The sequence below is a fragment of the Lolium rigidum genome, chromosome 5, assembly GCF_022539505.1.
Source record: "Lolium rigidum isolate FL_2022 chromosome 5, APGP_CSIRO_Lrig_0.1, whole genome shotgun sequence".
NCBI classification, from domain to species: Eukaryota; Viridiplantae; Streptophyta; class Magnoliopsida; order Poales; family Poaceae; genus Lolium; species Lolium rigidum.
Window position 1 is genome coordinate 91,991,529 of NC_061512.1, and position 15,571 is coordinate 92,007,099.

Genomic DNA, 15,571 nt, shown 5'->3' on the forward strand with positions numbered 1-15,571 from the left:
CTTGTCTCTTGACCTTGTATGGCGAGTGTAGCCTTCAACTCATTGCCTTGAGTTTCAATCTTCTCATTGAGGTCTTGAACTTGATTGTTGAGGTCATTCCTTTGCACTTGAGCTCTTTCTTCATAGCGGACATTGGTATCCTTGAGCATGGCTTCAAATTGATTGAGCTTGGCGTGGACGGCTTGAGTAGCTATCCAATGTTGATGCCGCGTCATCGGTAGTTGGTTCCCGTCTCCACTAGACATGGTTACAACTAAAACAAGAACTATGAGGTGGGTGGTTAGGAAAGACTACCAAAAGTGTCAAAACTTGCAAACCAAAATCGAAAAGGTGTTTCAAGGCGAAGGACAACAGATATGTATGCACACACACAAAACAAAAACTCTATATGGTGTTAGGTATGGATGTGGAAAGCCAAATGGAAGAACCAAACGAAAAGTCTATTGTCAAAAGTGGGTAAGATCCAAAAGTCACAAGTCAAAGGCGGTGATCACAAAAGACATACACAAGGTGGAACACACGCGTGGGACAAAATGGGGTTAGCGCGACTTGGAAAATGAGCACGAACAAAATTGGTCCTAGCGAAGACTACTAGCTCGGTGTCACGCTAACGCAAGAGAGACCGTGGCTTGGTTGCAAAATTGAGAAGCAACTAGATTTGCGCAAGACGCCTCTCTTCTCTTTTCTCTCTTTTGCTTATAAGCTTTGGACTCTTTTGTGTATAGGTGTCACCACACTCTTTTTCTTTCTCTTTTTGTATTTTTCTTTCTTTTTCTCACTATGCAAGGATGCTACTTTCTATGTAAGTATGTCACACTTCTTTTGCTTATCTCTTCACACGAGCTTGCTTCGTAGCTTTGCTCAACACACGCACACCCTCACGGTCGGGACGCTTGCGCAATGCTTCGCAACACTAGAAAGCCACTCTCGATAGGAAAGGTACGCAAAAGTGGCTAAGGCTACAAGTTAGGAGCAAGTTATACCACTTGATGATGGTGGCCGACGACTTTGAACTTGCTATGGTGGAGTTGTCAAAAGAACCGCTTGGATCTTCGGGGTGCCATCGTCGTTGTCGATGTTGCGGAAGCTTTGTGGTTGCTGAAATGGCACACAAACCGAAGTCCAAACACAAGGGGGTTAGTGCCAAAACGAAAAACGAAGAATGCTGTCAGAATTTCGGCTGGCCGGAACTTCCGGTCCTGAGGGGCGGTACTTCCGGTCCCGGGCGGAACTTCCGGTTCGGCCGGGCGGAACTTCCGATCGCAATCAGATCTGCGGGCTGTTCTTCGATTTGGCCGGAAATCCGGGCCGAAAATCTTCGAATTCGCGGGAAATTTGGCACTAAAAGCAGTGGGAAGGTGGGGGAATTGCAGATCAACACCAAAGACAAGTTTCTATTGGACCAAAACCACCAAAAACTCAACAAATCGCGAGATCGATCCAAGGCCAATTTGGGGCTATTTTTTGGGAAATTTTTTTGGGTAATTTTTTGGGCGAAATTGGTGGAAATGGGGGCCGTGGGGGTCAAATCCGTGGCAACCAAAGAGCTGCTGAAACCATATGATGAGGGCGAAGCCCAAGGATGTGCCCGATCTTCACGGATTTGGGTGAAACTCGTGGGGGAGATGGATGAACGCGATGAACACGACGAACGCGGAGGGGAATCGTGGGGATACAACACACACACGCACACAAAATCGGTTTTCCCTCGTTGGCCCGAACCACCAACTCGATAGAGGTTGCGAGAAAAGACCTTCCGGTAGAAGTCCCGCAAAGAGATCGACAAGTCGAATCCCGAGAGATCTAGAAGGGCGAAAAGACCGGAAGGTTGATAGAAGTGCAAGCAAAAGACCAAATAGGTAGAAGTGCAAGCAAAAGATCAACAATCGATAGAAGTCGCCAAAGAGATCTTCGCGAGTCGACAAGGAGCCCGGGTGGGTACAAGATCAAAGATCTAGGTAGGGTTCCCACAAGGGTGAGCTAAGCTCAGGTTTAATTTCACATCAAGTCTAATCTCAGATCTGAGCCAACAAGGCTACTTATAGGTGGGGGGCGAAGGGATAAGTTACACGCTGAAAAGTGCTGTTTTGCTGAAGTTCGATGGGGCGGAAGTTCCGGTCATCCTGGGCGGAAGTTCCGGTCACAGGCGGAAGTTCCGGTCTTCTGGGCCGGAAGTTCCGGTCGGGCCGGAAGTTCCGGTCAAGTTCCGGTCAAGTTCCGGAAATGGCCAATTTCCTTGCAGTAACATCCAGGGGGGTTTTGGCGCAATCTCGGAACTTGGGCGGAAGTTCCGGTGGGCGGAAGTTCCGGTCCCTCGGGGCGGAAGTTCCGCCCTGATGCTCTTTCCTGGGCGCTGGAGGGCATCTTGGGGGCATCTTGGAGGAATCTGGCCGGAAGTTCCGGTCTTGGGGGGGCGGATGTTCCGGCCTGGGCGCTGGAGCTCCATCTTCATCATGTCCAGCTCTCTCTCCAATGGCTTGGTCTCCATGGCTTGCGTCTTGGTCGATGTACCTGATTGAGCATAGGGTATTTGCATGAAGTAGCATGCCATCCAAGGGGGTATCACATGCATACGTGGAGAGGAGCCAATTCACCTCTTGGTGTAGGGCTTTGGCTCGAGCTCGTGTCATTGGGCCACGAGGAGGGCTTGTCGGTCTTGAGGAGGCGGTGTCCAAAGGCCACCCCGTATCAGTTAGGTCATTGGGACATTTGGTGTCAAGGATTTGTCCATACTATCTCAAAATTCCCTCTGGTTAGCCCTTCCCAGGAGTTCCACCCTATACGTCTAGAACATGCCTAATTGCCGTCAGCGCATGTGCGTGTAGCCGGACGCACTCGGGGGTACAAAATTGGTTCCAACAATTCCCGACCATGATATTGTACACACCATGTGGACACACACAATTTTTTGGGTCATTCCCACCCTCCGAGGTTCGCTTTCCAGGGAAACCGTAATCCATTGACCGTGCGGTATACAACATTGACTAATTGCCGTCAGCGCATGTGCATGTAGCTGGACGCACCCGGGGGTACAAAATTGCTTCAAAAAACACCCCACCATGATAGTGTACACACCAAGTGGACACACACAATTTTTTGGATCATTCCCTCCCTCTTAGGCTCGCTTTCCAGGGAAACCCTAATCCATTGACCGTGCGGTCTACAACATTGACTAATTGCCGTCAGTGCATGTGCATGTAGCCGGACGCACCCGGGGGTATACAATTGGTTCAAAAAACACCCTACCATGATAGTGTACACACCTTGTGTACACACACAATTTTTTGGGTCATTCCCACCCTCCTAGGCTAGGTTTCCAGGAAAACCCTAATCCATTGACCGTGCGGTCTACAACATTGACTAATTGCCGTCAGCGCATGTGCATGTACCCGGACGCACCCGGGGGTACAAAATTGGTTCAAAAACACCCCACCATGATACTGTACACACCATGTGGACACACACAATTTTATGGGTCATTCCCACCCTCCTAGGCTCGCTTTCCAGGGAAACCCTAATCCATTGACCGTGCGGTCTACAACATTGACTAATTGCCGTGAGCGCATGTGCATGTACCCGGACGCACCCGGGGGTACAAAATTGGTTCAAAAAACACCCCACCGTGATACTTTACACACCATGCGGACACACACAATTTCATGGGTCATTCCCACCCTCCTAGGCTCGCTTTCCAAGGAAACCCTAATCCATTGACCGTGCGGTCTACAACATTGACTAATTGCCGTCAGTGCATGTGCGTGTAGCCGGACGCACCCGGGGGTATAAAATTGGTTCAAAAAGAACCCCACCATGATAGTGTACACACCATGTGGACACACACAATATTTTGGGTCATTCCCACCATCCAAGGCTCGCTTTCCAGGGAAACCCTAATCCATTGACCGTGACGTCAACAACATTGACTACACCCCAGCGGTTGTGTCGCGGTGGCATTGTGACTACGTTTGAGCTTGGTTAGGTCATTGGGACATGTGGTGTCAAGGATTGATCCATACTATCTCAAAATTCCATCTGGTTAGCCCTTCCCAGGAGTTCCACCCTATACGTCTAGAACATGCCTAATTGCCGTCGGCGCATGTGCGTGTAGCCGGACGCACTCGAGGGTACAAAATTGGTTCCAACAATGCCCCACCATGATATTGTACACACCATGTGGACACACACAATTTTTGGGTCATTCCCACCCTCCGAGGTTCGCTTTCCAGGGAAACCGTAATCCATTGACCGTGCGGTATACAACATTGACTAATTGCCGTCGGCGCATGTGCATGTAGTCGGACGCACCTGGGGTACAAAATTGCTTCAAAAAACACCCCACCATGATAGTGTACACACCATGTGGACACACACAATTTTTGGATCATTCCCTCCCTCCTAGGCTCGCTTTCCAGGGAAACTCTAATCCATTGACCGTGCGGTCTACAATATTGACTAATTGCCGTCAATGCATGTGCGTGTAGCCGGACGCACTCGGGGGTATACAATTGGTTCAAAAAACACCCCACCATGATAGTGTACACACCTTGTGTACACACACAATTTTTTGGGTCATTCCCACCCTCCTAGGCTAGGTTTCCAGGAAAACCCTAATCCATTGACCGTGCGGTTTACAACATTGACTAATTGCCGTCAGCGCATGTGCATGTACCCGGACGCACCCGGGGGTACAAAACTGGTTCAAAAAACACCCCACCATGATACTGTACACACCATGTGGACACACACAATTTCATGGGTCATTCCCACCCTCCTAGGTTCTCTTTCCAAGGAAACCCTAATCCATTGACCGTGCGGTCTACAACATTGACTAATTGCCGTCAGTGCATGTGCGTGTAGCCGGACGCACCCGGGGGTATAAAATTGGTTCAAAAAGCACCCCACCATGATAGTGTACACACCATGTGGACACACACAATATTTTGGGTCATTCCCACCATCCAAGGCTCGCTTTCCAGGGAAACCCTAATCCATTGACGGTGACGTCAACAACATTGACTACACCCCAGCGGTTGTGTCGCGGTGGCATTGTGACTAAGTTTGAGCTTGGTTAGGTCATTGGGACATTTGGTGTCAAGGATTGATCCATACTATCTCAAAATTCCCTCTGGTTAGCCCTTCCCAGGAGTTCCACCCTATACGTCTAGAACATGCCTAATTGCTCGTCGGCGCATGTGCGTGTAGCCGAACGCACCCGAGGGTACAAAATTGGTTCCAACAACACCCCACCATGATATTGTACACACCATGTGGACACACACAATTTTTTGGGTCATTCCCACCCTCCGAGGTTCGCTTTCCGTGGAAACCGTAATCCATTGACCGTGCGGTATACAACATTAACTAATTGCCGTCAGCGCATGTGCATGTAGCTGGACGCACCCAGGGGTACGAAATTGCTTCAAAAAACACCCCACCATGATAGTGTACACAACATGTGGACACACACAATTTTTTGGATCATTCCCACCCTCCTAGGCTCGCTTTCCAGGGAAACCCTAATCCATTGACCGTGCGGTCTACAACATTGACTAATTGCCGTCAGCGCATGTGCGTGTAGCCGGACACACCCGGGGGTACAAAATTGGTTCCAACAACACCCCACCATGATATTGTACACACCATGTGGACACACACAATTTTTTGGGTCATTCCCACCCTCCTAGGCTCGCTTTCCAGGGAAACCCTAATCCATTGACCGTGCGGTCTACAACATTGACTAATTGCTGTCAGTGTGTGTGTGTGTAGCCGAACGCACCCGGGGGTATACAATTGGTTCAAAAAACACCCCACCATGATAGTGTACACACCTTGTGTACACACACAATTTTTTGGGTCATTCCCACCCTCCTAGGCTAGCTTTCTAGGAAAACCCTAATCCATTGGCCGTGCGGTCTACAACATTGACTAATTGCCGTCAGTGCATGTGCATGTAGCCGGACGCACCCGGGGGTATAAAATTGCTTCAAAAAGCACCCCACCATGATAGTGTACACACCATGTGGACACACACAATATTTTGGGTCATTCCCACCATCCGAGGCTCGCTTTCCAGGGAAAATCCTAATCCATTGACCGTGACGTTTAAAACATTGACTACACCCCAGCGGCTGTGCCGCAGTGGCATTGTGACTACCTTTGAGCTTGGTTAGGTCATTGGGACATGTGGTGTCAAGGATTGATCCATACTATCTCAAGATTCCCTCTGGTTAGCCCTTCCGAGGAGTTCCACCCTATACGTCTAGAACATGCCTAATTGCCGTCAGGGCATGTACGTGTAGCCGGACGCACCCGGGGGTACAAAATTGGTTCAAAAAACACCCCACCATGATAGTGTACACACCATGTGTACACACATAATTTTTTGGGCCATTCCCACCCTCCTAGGCTCGCTTTCCAGGGAAACCCTAATCCATTGACCGTGCGGTCTACAACATAAACTAATTGCCGTCAGCGCATGTGCATGTACCCGAACGCACCCGGGGGTACAAAATTGGTTCAAAAACACCCCACCATGATACTGTACACACCATGTGGACACACACAATTTTATGGGTCATTCCCACCCTCCAAAGCTCGCTTTCCAGGGAAACCCTAATCCATTGACCGTGCGGTCTACAACATTGACTAATTGCCGTCACTGCATGTGCGTGTAGCCGGACGCACCTAGGGGTATAAAATTAGTTCAAAAAGCACCCCACCATGATAGTGTACACACCATGTGGACACACACAATATTTTGGGTCATTCCCACCATCCAAGGCTCGCTTTCCAGGGAAACCCTAATCCATTGACCGTGCCGTCTACAACATTGACTACACCCCAGCGTCTGTGTCGCGGTGGCATTGTGACTACGTTTGAGCTTGGTTAGGTCATTGGGACATGTGGTGTCAAGGATTGATCCATACTATCTCAAAATTCCCTCTGGTTAGCCCTTCCCAGGAGTTCCACCCTATACGTCTAGAACATGCCTAATTGCCATCAGCGCATGTGCGTGTAGCCGGACGCACTCGGGGGTACAAAATTGGTTCCAACAATGCCCCACCATGATATTGTACACACCATGTGGACACACACAATTTTTTGGGTCATTCCCACCCTCCGAGGTTCACTTTTCCAGGGAAACTGTAATCCATTGACCGTGCGGTATACAACATTGACTAATTGCCGTCAGCGCATGTGCATGTAGCTGGACGCACCCGGGGGTACAAAAATTGCTTCAAAAAACACCCCACCATGATAGTGTACACACCATGTGGACACACACAATTTTTTGGATCATTCCCACTGATGCGGGGTGGCCTTCGGTCACCTCCACACCAAGACCAACAAGTCCCCCAAGTGGACCAATGACACGAGCCCGAGCCAAGGCTCTACAAGATGAGGTGAACTCTCTCCTCACTACCCTTGATCTTGGTACCCCTTTGGATGGATTGCTACCTCATGCCGACGTGCTATGTGTCATTAGGTACAAGGCGCACCAAGACCTCGGAGAGGAGGAGGCGCCAAGATCAAGGGAGGGAGAGAAGCAGCTGGACATGGAGATGATCATGGAGCCGAAGCCGACGTCGCTCGAAGCGCTCCAAGGAAGAGATGGACGCTGGCCGGTCCAGGACCCGGTCGGACCGGACCCACAACCGGGCTCCCCTGTCACAGGGCCGGTCGACCGGTCGGAAACCGGACCAGCTCCCTCGTACCGGACGACGACCGGAAACCTCGCAGGAATCCGGTTTCCGACCGGTCGACCGGACCCATGACCGGACAGCCCGGTCCCAGGCCCGGTCTGACCGGATCCCAAACCGGACCTGACGAGAATGCCCCACCAAACTGCCTTAACTTATCCTTTTGCGTACCTGTTCGCCCTTGCTGGCCATGTGTGCCTATATAAGTAGCCGGAACCCCTCATTAGCTCTTTAGACTTGTTTTGAACTCAAACCCTAACTTTGAGCTTAGTCTCCCTTGGGTATCATCCCTCTGTAATCAAGGCACCTTGGTTGTTGACTTAGATCTTGTTGAAGGAGATTCTAGTACTTGTTACTCTCTCTCCTTCCCCAAGCTCTTCCTCTCCAATCCCAATCTCTCTCCGGGAATTCTACCGCGTGTCTCTTCCTCGGAGATTCTATTGGCGTGGTCCATCGAGCCACGGAGGTAAGCATCGGGTGTATCGGGTTGGTGTGCGTGCGTGAGTCTCGGAGTTCCTCGTGCCCGTCGTGTTCTTCGTGTTCCTCGCGTTTTCCCATCTCCCCTTTGGTTTCGACGTCAATCCGCAAGATCGGGCCACACACGGGGTCTTAGACCTCATCATATGGTATCATCAGCCTTTGGTTTCCGCGGATTTGACCCTCCACCCACCCGATTTCGTCCCTAGAAAATTTTCCAAAAAATCCCCAAAAATAGCCCCAAATTGCCTTTTGACCGATCTGTGATTTGGTTGCGTTTTGAGTGGTTTTGGTCCGTGGATTTGGTGTTGTTGTGCTTGATCTACTATTTCCCCAACTTTGAGCCTCCAATTCCATCGTTTCCCTTCGATTTGGTCGATTTGGTTTTGGTTTGGGGAAGAACAGAGAGAGAAAGCTTCAAATCGTGAAACCCGGTTTCCGGCCCGGTCAACCGGACCACGGACCGGACGGCCCGGCGCTGTAACCCGGTCCGACCGGCCGGCAAACCGGACCCGCCGGTCCGAGCTCCGGTCCAACCGGGCCCCGACCGGCGCATCTTCGCGCCCCTTCGACCTCGACATCCGGCGATCTCCACCACCACCACCACCACCACCACCATCGCAGTATAACTTGCAGTCTGTCACCTTGTAACCCCTCTTCCTTTTGCGATCTATCCCATTGAGCATTGCTTGTCTAGTGTTGCGAGACATTGCACGTGGCCCCGCATTGTGAGGTGTGTGTGTAGCGTTGAGTAAGGCACCCAAGCAAACACTCGTGTGGCAAGATAACAAAAGCGAGGCTAACGCTAACATAGTGCGTGAAAAAGCCCCAAAAACACAAAAAGAGTGCGAGTAGCACCATACATCCATACATCCATACGCCCATACATACAAAGTGTCCAAGTGCCACCAAAGATACAAACGAGTGCAAAGTGCCAACATATACAAAAGAGAAAAAGCTTTTAAGCAAAGAGAGATACGAGAAGAGAGGCCGCGTGCGAATCTAGTTGTCTCTTCATTTGCAACCGAAGCTTTGGCTCTCCTTGTGTTAGTGTGACACCGAGCACTTATACATACAATTTTTCCGCTCACTTTTGGTTGCACTAACCCCGCTTATCTCGTGTGTGTGTTCCACAACCTTTTCCGTGTTTATAGTGATCTTCACATCGACATTTGGATTTTTGGACCTTACCCACTTTTAACAACATACTCGATCTTGGATTTGTCTTTTGGCTTTCCACAACACTCGCCTAACACCATATTTGCTAGCTTTTGCGTGTGGTTTTGCGTGTGTTCCCGATACACTTGATCTTGCTTTCGGCTTGGTGGATTGCCTCAATACCATCTTACCTTGGTAAGAGTGCGAGGTAGTCTCCTTCCACTAACATACACAACCTAGTGCTTGTCTTTGTATCATGGATAGGAGCGGAGATGATGCAAGGGAGGGAGAGATCCTCCGCAACACCGAGAGGTTGGCTACTCAACACAACCTATGGACGCAACGCCAAGAGTTCAAGGAGCAACTCACCCTCTTCGAGACGCGCATCGATGAGCAATACGATGAAGTGGCACACAACTTCTCCGTTGTGAACCAAGACTTGGCTCTCCTTCGCGAAGCTACGGACAACTTGAATGGTCAAATGGCGGCCAATGATGCGAACATGGAGCGGCGCATGGATAGCCTCGAGCGCGCCATCACCAACTTGGGTCGTCATCGTCGACACCGCTCTACTTCATCATCCTCAAGCTCATCACAAGATTACTACTCTCATGGCCACCGTTCGTCCTCAAGCTCCTCCTCAAGGCATGAAGACCATCATCGACCGCATCGCTCACATGCTCGTCATGAAGACTCTCGCTCCAACTCTAGGCGAGGAGAAATACATCGCCATGCTCGTCCACATGAACGTCCTCCACAAGATCGTCCTCAACCGGATGGCCATGCCCACCATGGGCGTGACGGCCACCCACATGACAACGTCTCCCACAACATGGAGCCACATGGTGATGCTCAAGGCCATGGACATCAAGACCAACCGAGGCGTGATCTCCGCAATCATCCTCGCCATGACCAACGTGGAAGAGGAGACCAACCACATGAGCAAGATGAGAGGACCATCTTTGGGCGTCATCAACCACCCCGTCAAGATCTTCAACCACATCCTCACCGTGAACCAAGTGAAGCAAGTGTGCACCTCCAACGCCAACCCAATGCTATGGTTGGCCGTAGAAGACCTCCTATTCCTCCTCAAGCCGCAAGAGATGAAGGTGCTCCTCCTCGTCGAAGAAACTTGGAGGATGAAGAGAACATGTTTGGAAGACTCAAGTTCACCATGCCAAAGTTCAAGGGAGAAGAAGATGCCGAGGCCTACCTCTCATGGGCACTCAAGGTGGACAAGATATTCCGCATACACAACTACTCCGGTGCCAAGAAGGTGGCTATGGCGTCGCTTGAGTTTGAGGACTACGCAAATAATTGGTGGGAGCAAGTCCTCACTCTTCGAGAAGAGAAGGGTGAACCTCCAATTGCCACTTGGGAAGACATGAAGAAAGAGATGCATGCTCGCTTTGTCCCCACGCACTACATGACCGACCTCTTCAACAAGCTCCAAAAGTTGAAGCAAGGTACCAAGATCGTCGAGGAATTCTACAAGGAGATGGAGCTCACTATGATGCGAGCCAACATCCAAGAGTCCGATGACCAAACTATTGCTCGTTTCTTCAATGGCCTCAACTATCCCATCAAGCGAATTGTGGAGTTCCAACCTTACTCCAACATGGTTGAATTGGTCCATCAAGCAACGAAGGCCGAGCGCCAAGTGATTGAGGACATCAAGTACTCCAAGGCCAAGACCTACTTCTCCTCCAAGCTCGCTACATCGACTACTCCTACTACATCAACTCCTCATGCTACAAGCGCCAAAGCCGACGTGTCCTCTACAACATCCAAGAAGCCGACTATCCAAAGTCGCATGAAGCAAACGGTCTCCTCCACCGCCTCATCTAAGGCATCCACGGGACCCTCTAGTGTCACTTGCTTCAAGTGTGGCACCCAAGGTCACAAGTCGTTTGAGTGCAAGAACACCAAGGTCATGATCACTATGGAGAATGGTGATATCGAGACGCTTGATGAGGATGAATATGAAGCCCTTGTGCAAGCCGCCGTGGAAAGTGAAGAAGTTTATGAGCAAGAAAGTGGAGAAGATCCTCTCCTATGTGAGCATGACCCAAGTCCCTCACTTGTGGTCACAAGGGTGCTAACAACTCAACCTCAAGCAAGGGAAGAACAACGGTGCAACATCTTCCAAACCCGTGCCGGAATTGGTGGCAAGTCGATCAAGGTCATCATAGACGGTGGAAGTTGCCATAACCTTGCAAGCACCGAGTTGTGTGAGAAGCTCCACCTCACTCTCCGCAAGCATCCTCACCCTTACCATATCCAATGGTTGAGTGACAAGGGCAACGTCAAGATACAACATACCGTCACCGTCAATTTCAAGATTGGACCTTATGAGGATACTATTGAGTGTGACGTGGTACCCATGACGGTGTGCCACATGTTGCTTGGCCGCCCTTGGCAATATGACAAGAAGGCTATACATGATGGACTCTCCAACACATACACCTTCAAGGTCAACGACAAGAAGTTCGAGTTGCGCCCCCACTAGTAGGAAAACCCTTATAGGCAAAGCTTAGTTCTGTGGCGCACCATTTTGAATGCGCCACAGAAACTTATTTTGTGGCGCACCAGGAAGTGTGCGCCACAAAAATAGCTTATTTTTGTGGCGCATGGCTGAACCGTGCGCCACGTAAATTATGTGGGGCCCACATTCTCGCCACCACGAATTATTAGGGTAGGTATTTCGTGGCGCACAATGCTTTCGCGCCACGTAAATAACTATTTCGTGGCGCACCGGCTCGGTGCGCCACGAAGTAGTTATTTCGTGGCGCACCGGCTCGGTGCGCCACGGAGTAGTTACTTCCGTGGCGCACTTGTGCTGGTGCGCCACAGAATTAGGGTAAGTTATATCATCCCCGTACCCATCCCCTCCCCTCCCCTCCCCACGCCCGTACGTTCACCTCCCCCCCCCTCTCCCCGCCCCCGCCGCCATGGTCGTCGCCCTGGCCGTCGCCGCCGCCGCCTCCTTCCTCCGCGAGGGCCGCATGCCGCCACGCTCCACCCATCCCCGCCACCTGCAGCACAAGCCGCCGCGGCGTGGAGGAGGAGGGGCCGCCGCATGGAGGAGGAGGGGCCGCCGCGTCAAGGAGGAGGAGCCGCCGCGTCTTCCTCCTCCTCCACCCATGCCGTCGTCGTCAACCTCCTCCTCCACCCCTATCGTCGGTGAGCTCCACCTCTCCCCTCCCCTCCCTCCTCCTCCACCCCTGCCGTCGTCGTCAACCTCCTCCTCGATCCACCCCTAGCGTCGGTGAGCTCCACCTCTCCCCTCCCCTCCCTCTTCCTCTACCCCTCGCTTCCGGATGTGTTGATGTTGTGCTCGATCCGGATGCTCTTGTGCTGTTGTTGTTCTCTCGGATGTTGATGCTGCTCTGGACAAAATTACGTGAGAGGATGATGTTGTGCTCGATCCGGATGCTCGTTGTGCCGCTGTTGTGGTCATCATGAATAAAACAGTCAAACATTCTTTTTGTTTTACTGTGCTGTTAGCTATATATTTTTTCTATGCTCTGCCTGTGATGCTTGTGTTTTGGAGCAAGCAGCCGGCATGGCATGTGAGAGAGAGCATGAGAGAGTTCTTGGGGGTAGAGATGATGGCAACATCAGCACCGGTCCCGCATTGGTCCTGCTTTGAATTAGTAAGATCAAGTAGTGGCTTGAGTTCCTGTTGGTAACCAATACCAACAGAGAGCTACTTCATTTTAAGTAGAATTTCTTTTAAGGACTCTAGCTAGATTAGAGGGGAAAAAGATTGCTGATTTGTTGCCTATGATAATGGATCATCAAATGTTTCCCTTTGTCCCCGGTTGCCTCCTTAATTGATGCCTTATGATCCAAATGATCCAAGTCCCTTGCATGATCCCATTTGTCCCTAATGTTGCTTAATTAAGATGAATAAATTCCCTCTAATCACCATTTGGAGATCAAGACTAGTTCTTGATATCCATTAGCTAGACTCCAATATTAAAAATGTCTCCCAAATATGGAGACAAACATTTTAACATTACCCCAATGTTATTTCTCTCAAATTGACAGCTTTCGATGGTATGCTTGCTCCTCACCGTACTTTATCAATTCCCTACTGATCCTAAGTACCCATGAATATCTCGGTGGTGTTCTTCTCGTCGTTTAGTTACCGTCAACACATGTGTTTGCATGTGTGTGTGAGCTGCTTGTAGTGTCACTTGACTATTCAAGTTTCAATGTTGGTTACTTTTCCTCTAGTGCAAGAAATGGTTGAGCAGATGTTTATCCACCGTTGGCCTTTATTCTTGGGTAGCTCAAAGTGTCATGCACTTACTCGGATCATCAAATGTTTCCCTTAATTTGTCCCTCGGTTGCCTCCTTAATTGATGCCTTATGATCCAAATTACTATATTATTTGATTGAGTGATATGGCTACCGCTTGTTTGCTCTCCAAATGCTATATATGTGTATTTGACCATGCTTATGATGGATTTCTTTTAAGGACTCTAGCTAGATTAGAGGGGAAAAAGTTGCTGCTTTGTTGCCTATGATAATGGATCATCAAATGTTTCCCTTTGTCCCCGGTTGCCTCCTTAATTGATGCCTTATGATCCAAATGACCCAAGTCCCTTGCATGATCCCATTTGTCCCTAATGTTGCTTAAGATGAATAAATTCCTCTAATCACCATTTGGAGATCAAGACTAGTTCTTGATTTCCATTAGCTAGACTCCAATATTAAAAATGTCTCCCAAATATGGAGACAAACATTTTAACATGACCCCAAGTGATTTACTTGTCGATGATTAGATGGTTGGTCGATCACTCGTACACTCGGGGTGGAGCAAGTGAGGCTTGGTGTGATGGCACAAATATCAATATCTTGTGCATCCTACCTCGGCCTCACTTACTCCATCTCTCGGATGTTAATATTTGTTTCGACCAACAAAGTATGAGGCATTCCATTTAGTTGATACCACTTGGCTCTTTCTTCTATTTTAGTGCCGATGATTAGAATGTTCGGTCAATCTGTACACTCCGGGTGTCGCTAGTGAGCCTGGTGTGATGGCACAAATATCAATCTCTTGTGCATCCTACCTGGCCTCACTAACGCCATCCCGGGATGTTCATATTTGTTTCGACCAACAAAGTATGAGGCATTCCATTTAGTTCTTCATACTAGCTACTTCTTAATTGCATTGGCCTTTCTTCCATTTTAGTGCCGATGATTAGAATGTTTGGTCACCTATACGCCGCAATATACTTTGTAGACGAGCCCCCCTTTCCCTGGCCGCCGTTCCGTGAACGAGTCCTTGATGAGACAACAACGCCGACATGCCTCTCCGGCGCAGCACCACTTTTCTTCTCTCGCCGTCCGAGCACGTGAACGAGTCCTTAATGCCAAGACGGTGCCAGCCTCCCTAGCATCATGCCGACCCCGTTGTCGCGCTTCAGGCCGTGTCGATCATGCGCCCTGCACTCTTCGCCTTCTTGCCCGGTGAACTAATAGACTAATCGTTGGAATAAGGAAGCCGATGACGGCCGATCGCAATTTAATCTTGCGACCGGCCGTCATCGGTTTCCTTATTCCAACGATCAGCCTATTGGTTCACCGGCAAGAAGGCGAACGAAGTGCAGGCGCGGGACACACGGCTTGAAGCGCGGCAACACGGCCCGGCATAATGCTCGGGCAGGCCGGCACGGTCTTTGCATCAAGGACTCGTTCACCGGACAGCCGAGGGACCGGCGTGGTTCTCGCGCCGGAGATGCAGATCGGCGTTGTTGTGTCGTCAAGCACCCGTTGACTCGAACGCCGACCGGGGAAAGGGGGCCCTTCGCAAAGTATTTGTGTTGACCAACAATGTATGAGGCACATATTCTATTTTGTCATTCCATTTGCTTTGAGATTTTCAAAATGCCGATGATTAAAATGTTTGGTCACCGTACACTTGGGGGTGGCGTAAGTGAGCTCTGGTAAGATAGCACAAATATCAATCTCTTGTGCATCCTACCCGGCCTCGCTTACCCCATCCCTAAATGTTAATATTTGTGTTGACCAACAATGTATGAGGCACTTATTCCATTTTGTCATTCCATTTGCTTTGAGATTTTCAAAATGCCGATGATTAAAATGTTTGGTCACCGTACACTTGGGGGTGGCGTAAGTGAGCTCGGTAAGATAGCACAAATATCAATCTCTTGTGCATCGGACTTGGTCTCACCGACGCCATCTCTAAATGTTAATATTTGTGT